Source organism: Rhinoderma darwinii, chromosome 10 (assembly GCF_050947455.1).
Source record: "Rhinoderma darwinii isolate aRhiDar2 chromosome 10, aRhiDar2.hap1, whole genome shotgun sequence".
NCBI classification, from domain to species: domain Eukaryota; kingdom Metazoa; phylum Chordata; class Amphibia; order Anura; family Rhinodermatidae; genus Rhinoderma; species Rhinoderma darwinii.
The window spans coordinates 62,736,387-62,756,351 of NC_134696.1; the positions used below are offsets into that span (position 1 = coordinate 62,736,387).

Genomic DNA, 19,965 nt, shown 5'->3' on the forward strand with positions numbered 1-19,965 from the left:
TTACCTGTTCCTTATTTTGCTGCTTCTATAACTAAATATTCAATTTGGGCCACTGCATAGCAAAAATCTGAATCAGGTTTCGTAAAGATACTTTTTCTACTTCAGTCCATGTGAATAAACCTTGTGCGGCAGATTTTGTTGCAGAAATTTCTGCTTCTAAATATCAGATTTATTCAAATAAATGGGGATGTTTCTGCAGTAGGTGTATGGATTTGCAAGTTCTATTCAGATAAATGGAACTGATTTTCAGAAATTTCTGCAACAAAATCTGATGCATGGGAGAGCACCATCACTCATACAGATACCAGAACTATCTGTATGATGACATTGTATGGATTGTTCCACAAAGTCTCTCCAGAAATTCCTATTATAGTTACTGCTAATTATTACACTCTCCTCCCAGCAGGCTTCTGGTACTGGTACTGGCTGAAGCCAGTGGCATAGCTAGTGGGAGGGGCAGGCGGGGCATGTGCCCCGGGCACAACTCTGAGGTAGGGAAGGGGGGGGGCGCAGCAGAGCAGCCATATCAAAACAGCTGATCGCTGCTGACAGGCGCCCCGTATGCCGGACGGCTGCAGCAGCGATCAGCGTTAGGAGGAGGCAGGAGGTCTTGCGGCGGCGTGCTGACTGGTGTCGGTGCCGGCCCGGGAGTGGACCAAGTTCAGCCACCTGACCTTATATCACTGATGTGAGGTGGCATCAAAAAACGCGTGTGGCGGTAAAACCACTTAAAAAAAACAGAGCTGATTTTTAATTCTGCCTGCGCCGATCAGTGCGACAGCTCGTTGATAGGCATAGTTTGCTCCTTTAACAAGGAGCAAGTATGGGGACGAGCGCTTGTTACTCCGATTTCTCATTCCCATACATTTCTATTGTGTCGGCAGAGAGATGTGTGCCGACAACAATAATATTTTGAGCATTTAAAGAGGTTCTGTCACCAGTTTATAACTTTTTTGTCTCCTACCTAATCTAATAGGCACTTTTATGTAGATAACTACAGTTTTTTTTGTTTTTTTTTAACATTTATTTAGACCAAGTTCTGCACATTTTAAGATTTATGCAAATTAGTTTTTAATACACAACGGGGCGTTTTTTTTACTTATCACCAAGTGTGCGTTGTAAAGAAAAGGGTTTGGCGCTGACCAATCAGCGTCATACACTTCTCTTCATTCCAGCCCAGCTTGATCCACAGCGTAATCTCGCGAGATCACGCTGTGACGTCACTTCATTCCTCGAGTCCTTCACCGGAGAGATGGAAGACTGAACAGACATTGCCTCCAGCCGCTGCAGATTCAGATAAACATCCTGGCATGGCTGGAGGCGATGTCTGTTCACTTGTCGCTCCGGTGAAGGACCTGCGGGAGGAAGTGATGTCACAGCGTGATCTCGGAATGAAGAGAAGTATATGACGCTGATTGGTCATCACTTGGTGAAAAGTAAAAAAACGCCCAGTTGGGCATTAAGAACAAATTTGCATAAATCTTAAAATGTTCAGAACTTGGTCAAAAATAAATGTTTTTTTTAAAAAAAAATACTAAAAATACATGTTATCTACATCAAAGCGCCTATTAGATTAGGTAGGAGATAGGGCAGTTATAAACTGGTGACAGAGCCTCTTTAAACCGATACGATCAGCTGACGAACAAGCGTTTGGTCATTCATCGGCTGATCGCTGATCGCTTGCCCAATAATTGGCCAGTGTAAAAGGGCCTTCAGTCAATCCTGAAACACATTGATCGTTGTCTGTACCTGCTTCTTGCTTTCTTACTGTTGCCAATATTACAGTCACACTTCCACATATATCCATAAGGTCTGCTCTTACAATATGTGTTTTCCTTCACCCCATTCCTAAGCATTAACATTGCTGTAATATCCCAAAAGGAGAACAGAGAGCAGAAGCTAAAAAAACATAATCATTATAACGTGTCATCACTAAATATGTGCACTGCATGTGGAGCCGATGGATTGCTGGATTGTCACCAATCAAACATGAAACACATGACTAATAAAAAAAAGTGCCAACCCTCTCTTATGTTGCTCTTTAAATAACCTTCGGATTTTGACAATCTTTTAACATGTTTAAAGAGGCTCTGTCACCAGATTTTGCAACCCCTATCTGCTATTGCAGCAGATAGGCGCTGCAATGTAGATTACATTAACGTTTTTATTTTTAAAAAACGAGCATTTTTGGCCAAGTTATGACCATTTTTGTAGTTATGCAAATGAGGCTTGCAAAAGTCCAAGTGGGTGTGTTTAAAAGTAAAAGTCCAAGTGGGCGTGTATTATGTGCGTACATCGGGGCGTTTTTAATACTTTTACTAGCTGGGCGCTCTGAAGAGAAGTAACATCCTCTTCTCTTCAGAACGCCCAGCTTCTGACAGTGCAGATCTGTGACGTCACTCACAGGTCCTGCATCGTGACGGCCACATCGGCACCAGAGGCTACAGTTGATTCTGCAGCAGCATCAGCGTTTGCAGGTAAGTCGATCTTACCTGCAAACGCTGATGCTGCTGCAGAATCAACTGTAGCCTCTGGTGCCGATGTGGCCGTCACGATGCAGGACCTGTGAGTGACGTCACAGATCTGCAGAAGCTGGGCGTTCCGAAGAGAAGAGGATGTTACTTCTCTTCAGAGCGCCCAGCTAGTAAAAGTATTAAAAACGCCCCGATGTACGCACATAATACACGCCCACTTGGACTTTTACTTTTAAACACACCCACTTGGACTTTTGCAAGCCTCATTTGCATAACTACAAAAATGGTCATAACTTGGCCAAAAATGCTCGTTTTTTAAAAATAAAAACGTTACTGTAATCTACATTGCAGCGCCTATCTGCTGCAATAGCAGATAGGGGTTGCAAAATCTGGTGACAGAGCCTCTTTAAGGACATATTAGAAGATAGCATTAGTTATTTAAATTAGTTTTCTGGGACTAAGGCCTCATGCACACGGCTGTGCCCGTAAACACAATTGCGGGCACAGCCGGACGCCGATCCGCATTTTCGGCACGTGCTCCCATACAAAGTATGGGAGCACGGTCCATAAAAAGCAAAAGATAGGACATGTCCAATCTTTTGCGGTACACTTCTACGGCCCGGGCACCTTCCCGTAAATAAACAGGAAGGTGTCCGTGCACAATAGAAGTGAATGAGTCCGTAATTGCGGACCGTAATTGTGGTCCACAATTATGGATAATTTTTACAGTCGTGTGCATGGAACCTAAAACTTTGATTGCCTATCGTTAGCGGCTGTATCAGCTTAGGGCCTGTTCACATCAGCGTTGCTATCCATTGAGGGGTTCCGTCTGAGCTTTCCGTTGGGGGAAACGTTCAAGGGAAAGGCAAACCGTTGTGAAAGGGTTCCGTTGTTTTGACGGAATCAATAGCGCAGTCGACATTGGTGATGCAAACGGAAGCTAAGGTTTCCCTTTGCCTTTCATTGAGGGATTGGCCCGACGGAAAGCTCAGACAAAACCCCTCAACGGAAATCAACGCTGATGTGAACCCAGCCTAACATGCATATCCTTTGGACTACTCAGATTTATTTAGCTCCCTTCACAACACTAACAACAGATTTTACAAAATTTGCAGAAAAGAAAATACTAGGCTGGATTTACTTTTTTTTTCTGCAGTATGTTTTTATACTATGCAACTGATAAACCTATTGACTTGCCACCGGATTATTCCCCTTTAATAGTAATATCTGGTGTCATTAGAGTATCCTCAATAACAGTGTCATGCCAATGGGGTGCAGCCAGTATTAGTACCAGTAGAGTGCCTCAATTAACAATGCCAACACAATGCAGCCCTTAATATTGATAGCCACGTGACCCCATAATAGTGACAGGACCCCTATAACAACCCAATGCTTAAAGGAGTATACCCATCATATATATTTATTCACCTTTGGAGCCCTCCATTATCAGGAGAACAAGGGTTCAGTGTCCACGCTTGCATTGTATATGATAGTAATAGTTTAAAGAGGCTCTGTCACCACATTATAAGTGGCCTATATTGTACATGATGTGATCGGCGCTGTAATGTAGATTACAGCAGTGTTTTTTATTTAGAAAAACTATCATTTTTGACGGAGTTATGACCTATATTAGCTTTATGCTAATGAGTTTCTCAATGGACAACTGGGCGTGTTTTACTATATGACCAAGTGGGCATTGTACAGAGGAGAGTATGACGCTGACCAATCAACATCATACACTTCTCTCCATTCATTTACACTGCAGTTAGCGATATAGCTATATCGTTATGTGCAGTCACATAAACACACTATAACGCTACTCATGTGCCATGACAATGAATATACATTACCTCCAGCCAGGACGGGATGTGTATTCATTCTCCTGACCACTTCTGTAGTGTCTCCGTGAGTTACTTCTGTAGCGTCACCGTGGGACCCAGGGTGGGAACTGCATCTATCGGACATTTCTGGCATATCCTGTGGATGTATCATAAATGTCCTTACAAAAAAAGCCCCTTTAAGTCACCTGACCAGTGAGGTCGGGGCATGCTGTGACAGAAGTGGACCAGTCCAGTCACCTGACCTCAAGTCACTGACTTGAGGTCAGGTGACTGGACTGTGCCAGCCCGGGAGTGGGTCAGGTAACCGGACTGGTCCACTCTTGGGCAGGCACACATGACCTCACTCAGACCTCCACTTACTTGGCTCCTTCCGCCCTTCTCCTGCTCCTAAATGTGAGTGAGTAGGGCGGATGGAAACAAGGAGGGAATGACACGGCGGCAGCGGCGCTCAGAGTGGGATCGGGACGTGCTGTGACAGGAGTGGACCTGTCCAGTCACCTGACCTCACGTCACTGACGTGAGGTCAGGTGACTGGACTGCACCGGCCCGCAGGGGCGTAGCTAAAGCCTCATGGGCCCTGGTGCAAGAATTTGGCTTGGGCACCCCCACTCCTCCCCAACACCACCAGACTCCTGTGCACGCCTATGCCCAGCTGCCTTGCCTGATAGACCCCATGAATTCCCCCACTATATAATGCCCGCCATAGCTGCCCCCACAGTATAATGCCACCACACAGTATAATGACCCATAGCTGCACCCCACACAGTATAATGTGCCCATAGCTGACCACCACAGCATAATGCCCCCATAGCTGCCCCCACAGTCTAATGCCCCCATAGCTGCACCATAGTTTAATGCCCATATAGCTGCCCCCACAGAATATTGCCACCCATAGCTGCCACATAGAGTATAATGCCCCATACAGTATAATGCCCCCCATAGCTGCCCCATACAGTATAATGCACCATACAGTATAATGCCCCCCATACAGTATAATGCCCCCCATAGCTGCCCCATACACTATAATGCCCCATACAGTATAATGCCCCCATAGCTGTCCCATACAGTATAATGCCCCCATACAGTATAATGCCCCCTTACCTGTCCCATACCCAGTATAATGTCCACCATACAGTATAATGCTCCCTCAGCAGCTACCATACGAGCCCTCCATAGCTGCCCCTTACAGTAGAATGCCCCACCATAGCTGCCCCATACAGTATAATGCCCCCCATAAAGTATAATGCCCCCCATAGCTGCCACATACAGTATAATGCCCCATGCAGTATAATGCCCCACCATAGCTGTCCCATACAGTATATTGCCCCCATACAGTATAATGCCCCCTTACCTGTCCCATACCCAGTATAATGTCCACCATACAGTATAATGCTCCCTCAGCAGCTACCATATGAGCCCCACCTCCCATATCCAGTATAATTCTCCCATAGGTATGTACCTAATAGTTACATAGTTACATAGTTAGTACGGCTGAAAAAAGACACATGTCCATCAAGTTCAACCAAGGGACGGGAAAAGGGAAGGAAAAAATTTCTACACATAGGAGCTAATACTTTTTTGTTCTAGGAAATTATCTAACCCTTTTTTAAAGCCATCTACTGTCCCTGCTGTGACCAGCTCCTGTGGTAGGCTATTCCATAGATTCACAGTTCTCACAGTAAAGAAGGCTTGTCGCCTCTGCAGGTTGAACCTTTTTTTCTCCAGACGGAGGGAGTGCCCCCTTGTTTTTTGAGGGGGTTTTACATGGAACAGGATTTCACCATATTTTGTGTATGTGCCATTAATATATTTATATAAATTAATCATGTCCCCCCTTAGTCGTCTTTTTTCAAGGCTAAATAGGTTTAATTCTTTTAATCTTTCCTCATAACTTAAATTCTCCATGCCCCTAATTAGCTTCATTGCTCTTCTTTGTATTTTTTCCAACTCCAGGGTATCCTTTCTATGAACTGGAGCCCAGAACTGAACTGCATATTCTAGATGAGGCCTCACTAATACTTTGTAAAGTGGCAATATTACATCCCTGTCCCGCGAGTCCATGCCTCTTTTAATACACGACAATATCCTGCTGGCCTTTGAAGCAGCTGATTGACATTGCATGCTGTTATTTAGTTTATGATCTACAAGTACACCCAGACCCTTCTCAACAAGTGAATCCGCCAGTGTAGCTCCCCCTAGGACATATGATGCATGCAGGTTGTTGGTACCCAGATGCATAACTTTACATTTATCTACATTAAACTTCATCTGCCAAGTGGATGCCCAAACACTCAGTTTGTTTAAATCCGCTTGCAATTCACGAACATCTTCCATAGACTGAACTATATTACATAGCTTGGTGTCATCTGCAAAAATAGAAATAGTGCTATTAATCCCATCCTCTATATCATTAATAAATAAGTTGAATAATAGTGGTCCCAGCACTGAACCCTGGGGTACACCACTTATTACCGGGGACCATTCAGAGTAGGAATCATTGACCACAACTCTCTGGATACGGTCCTTGAGCCAATTCTCAATCCAATTACAAACTATATTTTCTAAACCTATAGTCCTTAATTTACCCATTAGGCGTCTATGGGGGACAGTGTAAAATGCCTTTGCAAAGTCCAAAAACACTAAATCCACAGCGGCCCCTCTGTCTAGGCTTCTGCTCACCTCTTCATAAAAACAGATCAGGTTAGTTTGACAACTTCTGTCCTTAGTAAAACCGTGCTGGCTGTCACTTGTAATACTATTTTTTGTCACAAAATCCTGTATATAGTCCCTCAATAGCCCCTCAAACATTTTCCCCACGATGGATGTTAAACTTACTGGTCTATAATTACACGGGGAAGACCTAGAGCTATTTTTGAAAATAGGCACCACATTTGCAGTGCGCCAGTCCCTTGGCACTATACCAGTCACTAGAGAATCTCTAAATATTATGAAGAGGGGGACAGAAATAACTGAACTAAGCTCTTTAAGAACTCTAGGGTGTAACCCACCTGGTGCACATTTATTTTATTTTATTTAGCTTGGACCATATCTACATTCATCCAATTCAGTATATCAACTGATATATTAACAGCACTGGCACCGGCTACATCAGCTGCTCTTTCTTCAGTTGTATATACAGAGCTGTGACCAACTCCCCATTACCATTATCTAGGGGTCCTACATGTTCAGACCTTGGCTTTTTAGCATTTATATACTTGAAGAATTTTTTGGGATTTGTTTTACTATCCTTCGCCACCTGCCTTTCATTTTGTATTTTTGCTAATTTTATTACATTTTTACAGATTTTATTAAGCTCTTTATATTTTACAAAGGCTGCAGATGTACCCTCAGATTTGTATTTTTTAAAATGTCCTTTTTTTGTCATGTATTGCCCCTTTCACAGAAGGTGTAAGCCATGTGGGATTTAATTTTAGTCGTTTATACTTGTTACCTATAGGAATAAATTTTGCACTATAATAACCCAAAGTAGATTTGAAAATCTGCCATTTATCATTTGTCCCATTATTTGACATTAGTTCTTCCCAGTCTATATCTTGAATTGCCGCCCTCATCCTGGGGAAATTGGCTTTCTTAAAATTAAATGTTTTTGCCCTCCCAGCCTGCGTTTGTTTTTTACAGTATAGGTAAAATATAACTATATTGTGATCACTGTTACCGAGGTTTTCACGAACATTGACGTTCCCAACAAGCTCTGCATTATTAGAAATGACCAGATCCAACAGAGCTTCACCTCTAGTCTGGTCTTCCACAAACTGGCCCAGAAAATTTTCCTGCAACAGGTTGAGGAAATGTCTCCCCTTTGCAGTTGAAGCCGAACCATGACACCAATTAATATCCCGGAAATTAAAATCTCCCATTATCACTACAGTACCCGCCTGTTCAGCCCGCTCCATCTGTTTATATAGCTGACCTTCCATCTCCTCATTTATATTGGGGGGTCTATAGATTACACCAAAAGTAATTTTTTAAGTGTTTACCTCCCTTTGTAATTCCACCCACAAGGTTTCAACCTCCTCACAGTATTCACCCACTATTGTCTCTTTCACACTCGCCTTCATATCATTTCTCACATGCAGACATACACCACCGCCTTTCCTATTTGTCCTGTCTTTCCGAAACAGTGTAAAACCCTGTAGATTTACAGCCCAGTCATGTGAAGAGTCCAGCCATGTTTCAGCAACACCAACTATATCTATATTTTCTTCCAGTACCAAGGCCTCTAGCTCCCCCATTTTGCTTGCTAGACTTCTGGCATTTGTGAACATATACTTTAACTTGCCTTTAAATGTTTCACTTTCAGTATCAGAAATGTGATTATTTGACATTATTTGGGCATTTTTATTTTCACTGCTGTTTTGTAACGAAAGGATCTCCTTATCTTGTTGCCTAGTCCTCTCCCGACAGTCTGTTTCTCCCCCCACCAATATAGTCTGACCCCTCCCTAACCTGGCTACCCCTTTTTTTTCTACATTGACCTCCATTCTCAGCCCTAGTTTAAATACTCCACCACCCCAGCTAGAATTCTCTCCCCCAGCACAGCGGACCCCCTTCCATTTAGGTGCAAATCATCTGCAGAATACAGTTTGTACCCCAATGAAAAGTCAGCCCAGTGCTCTAGGAACCCAAATCCTTCTCCTCTACACCAAGACTTAAGCCATGCATTTAAGTCCCTGAGTCCCCGCTGTCTTTCCTGTGATGCGCATGGCACAGGCAGTATTCCTGAGAATACAACCTTGGAGGTCCTTCCCTTCAGCTTGTAGCCTAGTTCTTTAAAATTATTCTTAAGGCTCCTCCACCTACCATTTATTCTGTCGTTGGTACCGACATGGACCACGACAGCTGGATCATCACCAGCCCCTCCCAGCAATTTGTCCACCCGTTCCACCACATGCCGAACCCTGGCACCAGGGAGACAGCAAACCATTCGGTTGAGGTGGTCTTGGCGACAAATTATTCTATCCGTCTTCCTGATTATAGAATCCCCTACGACTATCAATTGCCTTGGCTTACCTTCATTACCATCCTATTAGCTGGACTGTTCTCCCGGCTGTTAGGGAGATCAGTATCCACTAGGGCTGCCATTTCTGAGACTGACACCCTCGCATCATCACCCAACTTGGCAATTTTGCTTGGAATGTCAGAAACCGGATCGGCCTTCCTTTTCTTTGACCCCTTTCTACTGCCCCTAACTACATTAACCCAGCTACTTGTCTGATCCTGCTCACCCATGTCTTCACCCTCCAGTTCTAACCCACTAACTGCATGCTCCGTTAGCAGCATGCTCTCCTCAAGATTGTCTATCGCCCTCAGTGTTGCATTTTGCTCCTCCAGATCTCTAATGCAAGCTTCCAGTTGACCAACATGCTCACATCTGCCACAGAGGTATTCACCCTGGAACTCCGGCTCTAGTCATGCATACATATGGCAAACTGTGCACTGAAGAAAACCTCCAATCTTGCTGGCCATTATCCCAGTTACAAAAAAACAGCGAACAGTTGTTAATGCAAAAAGAATAGAAGAGTACTTACTGGGGCTTTAACTCCTCTTTTTAAATCCGGTTTTTGTAACTCCACTTGATATACAAAGCACTTGTTTTACAAGCCCACAGAGCAGGCTCTACAGAGTACTGAGGCCTAATTTATACCACCTGGGACCAGCTAACCCCTCCCCCTAGTCAGCTTCTCAGCAGGAAGTAAGCTGCAAAGAAAAAATGGTTTTAAATTATGTCACTTTTGCAAACTTTTTAGCAAGCAAGCAATCAATACATATATCACATACAATGGCCCCCCACTTTGTCACACACAATACAGTAAGTCAATCCGGTTTTTGTAACTCCACTTGATATACAAACCACTTGTTTTACAAGCCCACAGAGCAGAAAAATAATAACATAATTACTTACTTATCCCCAGTCCCACGACGGCTGGAGGAGATCCTTCTCATCCTCTGCACTGTACTGTGAGTGACTCTGCGCATACAGGCACGATGATGTCACTACATCGCGCCTGCCTGCGCCAAGCCGCTCGTGGCACAGTGAATGCTGGAGCAAGGCTCCAGCATTGAACCCAACTGAATGTGCGCCCTGCGGACGCAGATTCAGTTGGAAGCAGGACCAGAGCGGTCAGCGTTGTGTGGCAACGGGGGCCCTGCATGCCCCCCAGGCTTAGGGGCCCGGTCGCAGTTGTGACCGTTGCGAACCCATTAGCTACTCCACTGCCGGGCCGGGAGTGGACCAGTCCGGTCACCTGACCTCACGTCACTGACTCAGGTCAGATGACCGGACTGGTTCACTCTAGGGCTGGTACAGTCCAGTCACCTGACCTCACGTCATTGACTCAGGTCAGGTGACCGGACTGATCCACTCTTGGGTACCGACCTCACTCAGACCGCCACTGCCGCCACCATAATTGGCTGAAAGTGGTAGCGGCGGTCAGAGTGAGGTAGGGCCAGAGCAAATGATCCCGCGGGGCGGACATTCCCCACCCTTGCCCTAGTTGCTCGAAAATGCTAATTTGCATATATTGAATAAAGTGATTTTCTCTGCAAAGGAGGCACCCATGTGAAAAAAGAAAATAACGTTACATTCAGGTGAACCAACACTATATTACTCTGTTGCTCGTTTGATACATTTTTGGTACATTTCTGGTGACAGACTCTCTCTAATTATCTAAGCATTATGTGGCATACTTGATGGCATACATGATAGTTGTGCAAGCATTACATTTTGGACAGTGGAATCGGCACGCAGGATAAATTTCTGTTTTATCGTCCTCTCCTGCATTGTGACTGTTAATTATCTTTTAGAACTTCAGTCAGTTACTTAGAGGAGCCTGTGGCTGTTAAGTGTAAGCAAAACACCATGAAAGTTTTAAAGGGTCGTGGAATTAAAGGGGTTGTCTCTGTAAATGTTATTGCAATATAATTCAGCATTCAAAATCAATTACTTTTATAGTTTGTCTTATGTTACAAAAATGCTCCAGTTCCAAAATATTCCCTTTACGTCATTAAAATGGTGCCCCCTGGTGTTTAATCTGTATAGTAATGTGCATGTTTTCCTAATGAGCTGAATGGGGGTAGATGCACATGCTCAATTCCACTCTCCAACTGCCACCAGTCAATGGAAAATGTCTTCTCTGCTTGTCAGTAAAGAAGTAGAGAAGAAGCTTTTATTCATAAATACAGCTTGTAGTGTGGATGGGGACTCACTCAGTAAGGGCTCATTAAGACGAGCGTGTATCACGTCCATGTGGCGGCCGTTAAAATAACGGCCGTCACATGGACTCATGTATTTGAATGGGGCCGTTCACATGACCATTGTTTCAACGGAGCGTGTGACATGTCCTATTTTACTGCATGTCACGCATCCCTCCATAGACTCTAATCTGGTGCAACTCGCACGTAAAAAATGTTAGTTTTGTAAAAAATTTAAAAATAATAACGTTTGCAATATATTTGCTTTATTGATTGTGTTATTTGCCTGTCCCAGTCTTCTAAGGTTTATAAAATGGACGTGATAACGTGATGTCACGGTGATATCATGTCAATTGGTGTCAATTCTCTAAACAGAGAGGGAGTGGAGCACCTGTAAGACTCTTGATTTGTTACGTCGTTTTAGTGTCAGTTTTCATCCAATTCTCTGCAGGTAAATATTTCACTTGGATGTCAGTGTGGCAGTACTAATGCAATCAAATCCTCTGTCTATAGGTTTCATCACTCGTACTATAATGTCTTACAGTCATATTTTTAATCATTTCATGGAAGCAACCATTCCCATGACATGTCTACGAGCTGGTCTTGTTCAGTGAGATATTGTAGTAGTCTACCTATTATTATTTCTAATAATAATGCACGTTTTATAAAATACAGATAAATCAGGCACTATTTATATGAGTGGCACACAATAGTTGGATAACCAGACCTTCAAAATTTTGTTTATAATACTACAGAAGAATATTATGATTGTTTTGGTAACAGGTAGCTGTGACAAATTTTGCTATCTTGCCATGATCGATACCTTATAAGATTAGTGCTACAGGGTGACATCCGGTGTCAGAGAAGTAGTCATGTTACCTGTAGCTTTTTTGTCAGGAGGGCTACATGACAGGGGCTGTCGGGTGCCGGAGCCCTTTTTTCTTATTCTATTAAAATAAAAAAATTATGATATACTATAATTTCATCGGTAATTATCAAATACATACCTGTAGGCTTTTAAAGAGATTCTGTCTCTAAAAGTGGGGACATTAAAAAAATGTCAGTATACAAAGTATTATTATGTATCTAAGGGTCTCATTGACTGTTTATTGGTGCTGTAATTCAATCAACATGGGCAGTTTTATTAAAATCGCAAATGATTACCCCTCCTTAACCCCTTCCCTCCGCAGCCATTTTTCGGATTTTCACTTTTGTTTTTTCCTCCCCACCTTCCAAAAGCTATAACTCTTTTATTTTTCCATCAATATTGCCGCATGAGGGCTTGTTTTTTGCGGGACAAGTTGTAAATTTTCACAGCACCATTTTTTGTACCATATAATGTAGTGGGAAATGAGAAAAAAAATATATATGTGGGGCGGAATAGGAAAAAAACAGAGATTCCTCAACCTTTTGGGTGGTTTTGTTTTTACGGCGTTCACCGTACGGTAAAAACGGCATGTTAGCTTTATTCTGTATATATATCAATACGATTACAGCAATACCAAATTTATATAGTTTTCTTTATGTTTTACTACTTTTACAAAGAAAAAACAGATTGTTAAAAATAAAATTTGTGTTTTGTCGCCACATCTGAGAGCCATAACGTTTTTATTTTTCTGTCAATTTAGACGTGTGATGGCTTATTTTTTGCGGGGCGAGTTGTGAGACTTTTTGATCACTTTTTATTTAATCTTTTGTGAGAGAACTTTTTTTACTTATCCCCCTAGGGGACTTTAACCAGCGATCGTTAGATCGCTTGCACGATATACTGCAATACTAATGTATTGCAGTATATCGCGATTTCGATCATAGCAGTACAAAGATGGCGGACCTGGGGTACTTCGTCAGGCCCCTAGGCTGCCGTGCTAACCAACGGCTCCCCCAATCTCACAGCGGGGGAGTCGTTGGGACATTACAGGGTGCCGCCCCCCTGTTTTTAGTCATTTAAATGCCGCGATCGCTATTGAATGCAGCATTTAACGGGTTAAAGAAGCGGGATCGCGCTCAAACGGGATCCCGCTCGTTACCCGGAATTGTCGGCTGTAACACACAGCCGACACACTCGCTCTATGGAGCGGTCTCAGCCTGCGAGCCCGCTCCATATTCTCCCACTCGGCATGCGCCGTATATATACGGCGGATGTCGGGAAGGGGTTAAGGCCAGGATCACACACAACCAGTTTTGATAAAGTTTTTGAGGCAGTTTTTGGTTCCATTTTTTTTTTTTAAGCAAACACAGAAGTGGACTCAAAAGAAAGGAGATGCATCAGTCTTTTCTTCATACCTTTCCTTCCTTTTGGATCCACTTCTGGCTTTGGCTCAAAAAACTGAGCCAAAAACTGACACAAAAACTGCATCAAAACTGCGTGTGTGTGATCCTGGCCTAATTGTAAGTCCAAATCCTCAGTTTTCGGGATTTCCTTAAGGCTGGATTCACATGGCCGTGTTAAGTCCGTGAGATACGGAACATATGTTGGCCACATTTCCTGAACCGAACACCGTTCAGGGAACCAGAGTTCCTAGCATCAAAGTTATGTGCAGTATGTTGCTAGGAGTATAGGAATACTGTCCCATACTGTAATAATGTTTTCAGTGTGGGACAGTAGTCTCGCGAGGAGGCAGTGACTCACAGCATCATGGATGACTATGATGCTAGGAGTCCAGCTTCATGAATTGTATTATGGAGTTTTTCTATGTACAGAATATAAGAAGTACTTCAAAGTCCAGCTGATAAGCAGTAATAGAAATTGGCGTAGTACAAAGACCAGATGATAAGAAATAACCCTGTATTCTATAAGGCTTGAGCTAAAAAATATATTTACCTAAACCACATACCGGAAGTCAAAATCTATAGCTATGTGGAAAAATAAATAAATAATAAATAAGTGAATGTGCCACAACCCAGTGCAGGCACTGATTGGCATAGCTACTCGGAGCCTGTGCAGCAAGCCGAGGCGCCTCTGCACAAGCATTTTTCGCGTAGCCGGCATCATTATGACACTCTGTTTTTATGTTACAAAACAGTAAAGAAGGAGGGGCTTTTATGTTTCCCTTCACTTCTTTTACAACTGTAGCGCGAATCACGCGCGTCACCCGGAAGTGCTTCCGTGTGCCGCGTGCGATTTACTTAATTGACTTCAATGGGTGCGTGCTGCGCAAAACACGGGCAAGTATAGGACATGTCGTGAGTTTTACGCAGTGGACATACGCTGTGTGAAAATCACGACATGTCAGAACAGCCCCATTGACTTACATAAGTCCGTACGACGCGTGTGATTTCCACGCGCCTAGCATGGACGTAATTCACGCTCATGTAAGTAAGCCCTAAGGATCAGTATTAATCAATGTAAAAACTGACTGGTTCTCTTTCATGTGTTACATCTTGTTTAAAGGCTATGTTCACCTTTAAATAGTTTTTTTTGTTTGTTTTTTTATAAAAATGTCTATCAGTGTGTTTGGTGCAACTTTCTAAATACTTTGTATTAAAAATAATTTTCACTTTTTGAGATACAGCTGCTTTGTATCTACACCGTGTTCCAAATTATTATGCACATTGGATTTAAGTGTCATAAACATTTAATTATTAGTTTTTCAATTAAACTCATGGATGGTATTGTGTCTTAGGGCTCTTTGGATCATTGTAATCAATCTCAGAAACCTGTGATAATTAGTTTGCCAGGTGGGCCCAATCGAAGGAAAACTACATAAGAAGGATGTTCCACATTATTAAGCAGGCTACAGGTTTCAAGCAATATGGGAAAGAAAAAGAATCTCTCTGCTGCCGAAAAGTGTGAAATAGGTATGAAAACATTGGATATTTCAAGAAAACTTAGGCGTGATCATCGTACTGTGAAAAGATTTGTAGCTGATTCAGAGCACAGACAGGTTCGTTCAGATAAAGGCATAATGAGGAAGGTTTCTGACAGACAAATTAATAGGATTAGGAGAGCAGCTGCTAAACTGCCATTGCAAAGCAGCAAACAGGTATTTGAAGCCGCTGGTGCCTCTGGAGTCTCGCGAACCTCAAGGTGTAGGATCCTCCAGAGGTTTGCAAGTGTGCATAAAGCTATTATTCGGCCACCCCTAAACAATGCTCACAAGCAGAAACGGTTGCAGTGGGCTCAGAAATACATGAAGACTAATTTTCAAACCGTGTTGTTTACTGATGAGTGCCGTGCAACCTTGGTTGGTCCAGATGGATGGAGTAGTGGATGGTTGGTGAATGGCCACGATGTCCCAACAAGGCTGCGACGTCAGCAAGGAGGTGGCGGAGTCATGGTTTGGGCTGGAATCATTGGGAGAGAGCAGGTAGGCCCCTTTAGGGTCCCTGACGGTGTGAAAATTACCTCTGAAAAGTACGTAGAGTTTATGACTGACCACTTTCTTCCGTGGTACAAAAAGAAGAACCGTGCCTTCCGTAGCAAAATTATCTTCATGCATGACAATGCACCATCTCATGCTGCAAAGAATACCTCTGTGTCATTGGCTGCTATAGGTATAAAAGGAGAGAAACTCATGGTGTGGCCCCCATGTTCCCCTGACCTCAACCCTATTGAGAACCTTTGGAGCATCCTCAAGCAAAATATCTATGAGGGTGGGAGGGAGTTCACATCAAAACAGAAGCTCTGGGAGGCTATTCTGACATCCTGCAAAGATATTCAAGCAGAAACTGTCCAAATACTCACAAATTCAATGAATGCAAGAATTGTGAAGGTGATATCAAAGAAGGGGTCCTATGTTAACATGTAACTTGGCCTGCTAAGTTTTTTTTTATTGAAAGAGCTTTTGATTTCTGTAAATATGACCTCCTGATGCTGCAAATTCAACAAATTACCATTTTAGTTCTCTTTACAACCTTTAAAAAATTTTGATCTCTGTTGTGCATAATAATTTGAAACAGTGCATTTTGAGTTTTTTACTTCTAAAAAAAAAACTGTTATCATTAGGAGATTTGTTCAATAAAATTTGCATTATACTCCAACAGTTGATGGCTTGAAGATTATACTGACATTTGCATTGACTATTTAGGAAAATCAGCGAAAAATAACATTTGCACAATAATTTGGAACGCGGTGCAAATTATTGCAGCTTATCTAGCAGCTGCTATCTAGCACTGAAATCAGTGTCTGTCAAGTCAGTGGCACTGACTGGTTCAGTGATAACGGGTCCTGCGTGAATCTGACATGATGGATTCATGACCTGATGAAATCATGTCTCAACGCAAGATACAGCTGCTCAGTATACAGGATACAAGGTAGCTGTATCTCAAAAAGTAAAAATAATTTTTAATAAAAAATATTTAGAAAGTTGCACCAAACACTGATGCACATTTATTTATATATATATATATATATATATATATATATATATATATATATATATATATATATATATATATATATATATATATATATATATATATATATAAATACAAGAAAAACAGAAAGCTGGAGCAGCACTGTAGCCAGAAGACCTCACGGCGGGTACAGAGCCTTAAAAGGAGCGACCTCTCCTCCAAATACGTACTGAAAAAGTGAACAAGGAAGCATTCTCCACCACATCTCGGTGCAACATTTCACCCTCGCAATGAGGGCATTTTCAGGCATGTTGGAAGGGGTTCTGGTGTCCTGATATGAATCTGACCAGGAGTAACTTTTGCATGGACTTTGTTCTCCCGTGTATGCGTGGTTTTCCTCCGGTGCTACAGTTCCCTCCCACACCCCTAAATAAAAATGATTAATTGGCTTCCTATGAAATAGTCCCTAGTGTGTGTTTGTGTGACTGAGATAGAGATATAGAAATTAGATTGTGAATCTCCATTGAGGACTGGGACTGATGTGAGTAATTACATCACTGGGGAATATTTTAGCAGTACATAAGAAACCAGAATGAAATTATAAATTTATGGCAAGTTTTAGAGGCCTTTGTTACATTGTAAAATACAGTAGTTTGTGGGGTTGGAACTATAAACTATCGTGTTTAACTGATGTTCTACGGGTTTGTGGTTTAATTCCTTTGTGCATTCTCTTAATGAATTATTGAACAACTTATAAATCTATTCTAATTAATTTATTTTGGTTTAAGTGAATTTAAAAAACACACGAGAGGGTTACCTTAAAATTACATATTAATTATTCTCATCCTTACTACCGTACCTTCGTAGTGATTTACAAATGTCCTTTTTAATTAAATAAGACTATGGGCCTTATTTATCAAAACTGTCCAACAGTAAAACTGTCCTTGTTTCCCGTAGCAACCAATGAGAGCTTAGCTTTCATTTCTTAAACTGTTCTGGAAAATGAAACCTGAGCTCTGATTGGCTGCTGTTGGAAATAAAGACATTAATTACAGATTTACTGTTAGACAGTTTTGTTAATTGGGACCCATTGTTGTTAAAATCTTCCCATTTCCCAGTCATCTTTAAAATTGTATTAAACATGTTTACCTAATAAACGCACAAAACAGAAAAGAATGATAGAATTTCTTTAGAAGCAGCAGATTTAAAAAAAAATGTTGAAAAGTATTTGTGTGGAACATATTGTTTTTCATGAATCGTAATGAGATTCTAACAGTAGACATCCTTTATATTGTGCCCTTTCTTTTTAACATTTCTTCACCCTTCACCATCCATTCATTTTAGAAAAGCAGTCAGCCCATGTAAAGCATGCCAGGCAGTCCGTACTGTTTCCATAGCAACCAACACTGTGGAAATGGCACCCTTCCCCCTATCCCCTTACTGCTTCTTTAGGGATGCTGTTTTTACTCTTCTTGATTACTCCCCCCCTCCTACCAACTATACACAATCCAATATTATCTTGTGGTACACACTGGACAATGAACAGCCTGTATTATGCACCAAAATTGTGCAAGTTAAATACCCACAAGTTACTCCCTTGCATCCAATAAATACTCGCCATGCACAAAATAATGGACATATTGTTGCGCAGTGTTCATAAAATGGTGTATTTGAAGATCCACATTCCCTCAAAGGCAAATTAAACAACATCTTATATGCTCTTCATCACTGATGTACCTTTACTCTGAATTGACTGCTCCGTGGGGTGTTATAAATCTTACAATTTGATTGTCAGTATCATTGATGGCCCGTCACAGTAATCATAATGTAAGCAGCCTTGTTTGCATCCAGTCATAAAAATGATTATCATTCAGGACACACGCTCACACAAACAGGCTGCACCTGGCTTTGTATAGTTGACACCGAGAAATTCAAATCCATTGTAGTAAATGCATACATCAAATGACAAGATCATACTGTATATATCCTTTCCCCATAAATACAGAAAAGTCTGACTAAGCACTAAGTGATGAATGACATTTAAGACACTTGTTTGCCATTATTGTATTTGCGGTGTAATATAAACCAATCTAATATTCCATGGTTAAAAAGACAAAGCAGCACACACACCAATAACACTACTAAAATGAAAGCACAAAGCGCAGCATAGATAGGAAGACATGCACAGCTAATACCACTGCAAGAAACATTGTTCTGTACACACAGGAGGCACAGGTATATCTCAATTACAGCAATCCTTTCCATTTCCATAATAGCATTACTGCTGTACAATGATTATTTCATCAACAACATGCCCGAAATTGCTTACCTCTTTCATAGAAAATGTATCAAGTATAAAATCCAGTATTGTTGCACATATTCTGAATTTCCTGTGAACAGTATCCAAGCAAAAAAATATAGAAAAGAGGAGAAAAAAGTATGCCGCTTTTAATATTGTCTTATCTGGCAATTTCTTCTTTTAATTATTAGTAAATAGCTTGATACAAAAGAAACAGACAATAAAAATCAAGCACTTCTTTTAAAAAATGAAATTCTTCTATGCTTACAAAAAGACTGGAAAAAATAGATCTAATGTCTATTTGATTCCATTGGATAAAATAGTCCTCCCCTTTTCTAAACTGATGTTCTTATTGGTTATAGACATCAATGGGTGTCTGTTCTTTTTTTTATAATTCCACCTAGATCTCTCCTCATTTCCAATATATCTCCTCCTTTCCAGTAAAGATTGCATCAAAAACAGTCAATTCTTCACGTTCGATTGGTTTTGCAGGGAAGACATAAAGAATTGGCAGCTGTTATAACCTTTCCCATGCTATGGTGTTCTGCAACATGAATAAGGTTGCAGATGTCTATAGCGGTGAATAGGTTTCCTTTTTCCCTATGAAATTCCGTTTTTGAAAAGGCATTTTCCAGCAAATTATATCGCTTAATTTACTAACAGCTTTTAATTTTATCACCGCCCTCTTTATCTGTCAGACATGAAAAGAACAGCAGCAGGATTGGTTGTGTTGGAATATTGATTCAGGAGTGAGCAGCTTGTAGCCTAGAGACATCTCGCAGAACAAGCCTATGTGAATAAACGACAAAGGATAAAGCTTTGGACTACTGCACAAATATACTGG

General features: G+C 41.6%; 1 protein-coding gene across 6 annotated transcripts in view; it reads right to left on the bottom strand.

Moving 5' to 3' along the window:
* The window catches only part of SHISA7 (shisa family member 7), a 187,762-nt gene extending 168,438 nt beyond the window's left edge, over window positions 1–19,324 (bottom strand). For all 6 annotated transcript variants that reach the window (XM_075840001.1, XM_075839996.1, XM_075840000.1 and 3 more), the window contains exon 1: window positions 19,152–19,324. The gene's annotated coding sequence lies outside the window, so the exon portion shown is untranslated. The remainder of the gene's footprint in view (window positions 1–19,151) is intronic.
* Window positions 19,325–19,965: the final 641 nt, after the last annotated feature.